The sequence below is a fragment of the Salmo salar genome, unplaced genomic scaffold, assembly GCF_905237065.1.
Source record: "Salmo salar unplaced genomic scaffold, Ssal_v3.1, whole genome shotgun sequence".
Taxonomy (NCBI): Eukaryota; Metazoa; Chordata; class Actinopteri; order Salmoniformes; family Salmonidae; genus Salmo; species Salmo salar.
Window position 1 is genome coordinate 48,007 of NW_025549769.1, and position 5,117 is coordinate 53,123.

At 42.3% G+C, this 5,117-nt stretch overlaps 1 non-coding gene across 1 annotated transcript; it reads right to left on the reverse strand.

Annotated features, from left to right (window-relative positions):
* Positions 1–1,030: 1,030 nt before the first annotated feature.
* On the reverse strand, positions 1,031–1,221 carry LOC123738793 (U2 spliceosomal RNA). The gene has a single exon (XR_006767540.1). It is a non-coding gene; the product is annotated as a U2 spliceosomal RNA (small nuclear RNA).
* Positions 1,222–5,117: the final 3,896 nt, after the last annotated feature.

Sequence of the window (5,117 nt, forward strand, 5' to 3'; positions counted from 1 at the left end):
TTATAAATAGATCATGTATATGAGGCTAACCATCAACCAGATTGTTTTACATGATTTATCTGACATTAAATAGTTTAGTCCAAATCCAAATGTTTTGATGTGGATTGAGGCCTGTGTCCCCCGTTGTATTCAGCTCTCCTTATTTCTATTGTGGATTGTGTTTCTGTCCGCCAATGGAAAGTCTACAAAACTATGAGAAAACCAGCCTATGTATTTAATACATGGAATTGGATTGTGATGATACCCGATAAATGAGTCGTGCACACAATTTGTATTATTTTTTTTAATCAGGAATCAAATTTGATGTGCATGAAATAGTTTAGTGAAATTTGCATAAAAGGAGAGTAATCGCCCATAATTCTGCACCTTTGGATAGTTGATCATCATGATTTAGTGACGGCAAAGAACATTAATGGATCTCCTGGGGTTTTAAAGAGACCAACTTCCTGTTCTGTTGGCTGTTGCACTCAAGAGATCAGCAGAGATGTGTTCATATTTCTGCAGGCAGTTGTGTTATTTTGATCAATGTATTTGCAATTTTGACTGTATAATATATTTTTTTATGAATGTTTTTATGTGTTTAAAAGACAACTACATTTTCAAAATACATTTACTGTTTTGCAAAAGTTGTTTTCATCCAGACTGTTGCTTGTGAGGCAGTCCATGTTACCAGTACATGACTTTAACACATTTCATACTTTATTCTGTATAGTCTTCTAATGTATATATTTCCAATCATAACAACAACAAAAATGTTACTACTTTATTACTTAGCTATTTGTGTATATTTGTGTATATTTTTGATCATGGGTATTGTACTGTTGAGGGAAGTTTGCAAGTCAGCATTTCCCTGTATCCCGTGAAGAGAAATCTTTGATTAGAAGATGAACGGACCCCCATTCACAACAGCTGTCGTACCGATGTGAGCAGCACTATCTAGCCATCACTGATACTGATAATTCACTTGCTCAATGTGAAAACACAATATAGACCAACGAAGCGACTCATTCTGATTTCTCTTCACAATCACAGGAGGTGCACCGTTCCTGGAGGTACTGCAATACCAGGTCGATGCGTGGAGTGGACGGAGCAAGCCCCTATTCCATCTCCCTGTTCCAAAAATCAATTTAATATATGGTCCCCAGATAGGGGACGTATCAGATATTAAACTGATAAGAACAGATACTACACTTGATCTTAGCCAAAAGGCCGAGAAGCGATACCGCAATGCTTTCGGGAGGAAGTCGCCGTTCACCGACACGTCAAATTCTACTATGGTTACACCAAAATGAGCTCGGTATGTTTTTTGTTTTCCATTAAAAAGATAATGCTTTAAATAAATGTTAGCAATGGATCGGGAGTTGATCAAAGTCAGGAATAACCACGTTTCACTGTTATAAAGTTACACTTTGGTAAGTTATAAAGTCACGTGGTCATCCGCCCTCCACCCTCCAATCAGAAACGAGAGAAAGCGTTGTTAAATTAAAACCAGATCAACAGCTAAATTGGAATAATAATATATTACGGGTGGTGGTGGGGGGACAATATGGAGATAATAATATTGACATAACATTTGATCTTGTATTAAATATACATGGTATCGTTGCTGCTACAACCGAACTGAAGTAATTGTCCACCTGGTGGCGCCAGAGATCCACCGACCGTCGCTGTTTCCTTCCTGTCCTGTAGTTCAGCAAACTGCATCTCATGTTCAACCACTTGACTTCAATACGTCGTCAACGAAAATAATGTGAACAATAAAAAATAGCCTGTCTTTTTTTTGTATCTGTCTGTAGAGCCTTGTATGATCAGGCCATTGTGAGGAGGTCTTCATAAAGTGTCCCTCCTAAATTACTAGATGCCAAACTTCAAAGATGTCCACAGCACTGGACTGCAGTGAGAGAGCCAGGCCTACACTACGGCCTAAGGACTGGCTTATGGTCCTGGCTGCCTGAATGTTTCCTCCACATAACAAACTAACAAACACAGCACTGGACTGCAGTGAGAGAGCCAGGCCTACAGTACGGCCTAAGGACTGGCTTATGGTCCTGGCTGCCTGAATGTTTCCTCCACATAATAAACTAACAAACACAGCACTGGACTGCAGTGAGAGAGCCAGGCCTACAGTACGGCCTAAGGACTGGCTTATGGTCCTGGCTGCCTGAATGTTTCCTCCACATAATAAACTAACAAACACAGCACTGGACTGCAGTGAGAGAGCCAGGCCTACAGTACGGCCTAAGGAGCGGGCCTGGCTTATGGTCCTGGCTGCCTGAATGTTTTCTCCACATAATAAACTAACAAACACAGCACTTTGGAGGCTTACTCAGTCACTACAACAAACTTCATAAAATGCCATTAGGCCTAATGAAGATACTATATATATATATATATATATATATATATATATATATATATATGTAAGTTACTTGATTGGTGTCTTGTGAATCAACCTGTATGCGCATTAGGGTTGAATATTTCCCGGGATTATAGGATAATAAATCACTTTTCTCCCAGGTAACCTGGTAGTTTCCATCCAAACTGGAAGTGTCATTCAAAAGCATTATAAGGTATATAAATGTGTGGATTTGATGAGAGCTTTGATCAGCATGAACATTGTAATCTGATGCTACCTGAGTCTGATGAGACATATAATAAATACATTTTATGAGCCCTACATTAACCACATTTAATGAGCCAAAAACCCCAAATTATTGTACAGTTATCCATTAGGTCCACCAGGTCCTCACTTACAATGACTGTGAAACATTACTGCATTCAAACTTTATTTTATGACGTTCAGCACACTAACCAGTGATATATTTTTGCAATGGGAAGTAACAGCTGGTTTGTTCATTTCATTTTGGAAATGAAACAGTTGTGTAATTGTATTGTTCTGACTTCTTGGGGCCGACTGGAGTGAATGTCATCAAAAAGCATTGCTCCTCCTTCACTACAACTAGAACGACCCGACTACAGACTATATAATGTCGGGAGCATTACGTGATGCTGTGTTTTCTCTTATTCTGATGATTTTATAGTTTGACACGACGTGTTGGAAGATGTTTGGTCCTTCTGACGGCCTAAGTCCTATAATCACGGTTCACCGCTGGATCTAAGCGAAGGCTTCAGTTCAACCTGTCCAGAGGCAGGTTGAACGTCAGATGAATGGATGTTGGTCCCCAGGTCGACCCTTGGCAATGAGAGAAAATTGACTACCTGGACTATTTCAAATCAAATCAAACTTTATTTGTCACATGCGCCGAATACAGCAGGTACCTTACCGCGAAATGCTGACTTACAAGCCCTTAACCAACAATGCAGTTCAAGAAAGAGTTAAGAAAATCTACATTGAACCCCCATCTATTTATATTGTACCCTGCTGCTACTCGCTGTTTATTATCTATGCATAGTCACTTCACCCCATCCTACATGTACAAATGACCTCTAACCTGTACCCCTGCACTTTGACCTGTATATCGCCTCATTACTAACCTGTACCCCTGCACTTTGACTCGGTACCGGTACCACCTGTATATAGCCTCGTTACTAACCTGTACCCCTGCACTTTGACTCGGTACCGGTACCACCTGTATATAGCCTCGTTACTAACCTGTACCCCTGCACTTTGACTCGGTACCGGTACCACCTATATAGAGCCTCGTTACTTACCTGTACCCCTGCACTTTGACCTGTATATAGCCTCGTTACTAACCTGTACCCCTGCACTTTGACCCGGTACCGGTACCACCTGTATATCGCCACTACACCCCTACCTACTGTTTATTATCTATGCACTACACCCCTACCTACTGTTTATTATCTATGCACTACACCCCTACCTACTGTTTATTATCTATGCACTACACTACACTAATAACTCTACCTACATGTACAAATTACCTTGACTAACCTGTACCCCCTGTATATAGCCTCCACATTGACTCTGTACCGGTACCCCCTGTATATAGCCTCCACATTGACTCTGTACCGGTACCCCCTGTATATAGCCTCCACATTGACTCTGTACCGGTACCCCCTGTATATAGCCTCCACATTGACTCTGTACCGGTACCCCCTGTATATAGTCTCCACATTGACTCTGTACCGGTACCCCCTGTATATAGCCTCCACATTGACTCTGTACCGGTACCCCCTGTATATAGCCTCCACATTGACTCTGTACCGGTACCCCCTGTATATAGCCTCCACATTGACTCTGTACCGGTACCCCCTGTATATAGCCTCCACATTGACTCTGTACCGGTACCCCCTGTATATAGCCTCCACATTGACTCTGTACCGGTACCCCCTGTATATAGCCTCCACATTGACTCTGTACCGGTACCCCCTGTATATAGTCTCCACATTGACTCTGTACCGGTACCCCCTGTATATAGCCTCCACTTTGACTCGGTACCGGTACCACCTGTATATAGCCTCCACATTGACTCTGTACCGGTACCCCCTGTATATAGTCTCCACATTGACTCTGTACCGGTACCCCCTGTATATAGCCTCCACTTTGACTCGGTACCGGTACCACCTGTATATAGCCTCGTTACTAACCTGTACCCCTGCACTTTGACTCGGTACCGGTACCACCTGTATAGAGCCTCGTTACTAACCTGTACCCCTGCACTTTGACTCGGTACCGGTACCACCTGTATATCGCCTCGTTATTGTTATTTTATTGCGTTACTTTTTATTATTTTTTACTTTCGTTTATTTGGTAAATATCTTCTTAACTGTTTCTTGAAGAAGCATTGGAACTGTAAATCTGTATATTCATCACCTTAAGCTGAAGATTCCTGATGTGGTCGGAGCACTAAACCGTGTAGGAGACGGAAACGAGGAGGAAAGTCCATCCGTTATACTGATGTGGTCGGAGCACTAAACCGTGTAGGAGACGGAAACGAGGAGGAAAGTCCATCCGTTATACTGATGTGGTCGGAGCACTAAACCGTGTAGGAGACGGAAACGAGGAGGAAAGTCCATCCGTTATACTGATGTGGTCGGAGCACTAAACCGTGTAGGAGACGGAAACGAGGAGGAAAGTCCATCCGTTATACTGATGTGGTCGGAGCACTAAACCGTGTAGGAGACGGAAACGAGGA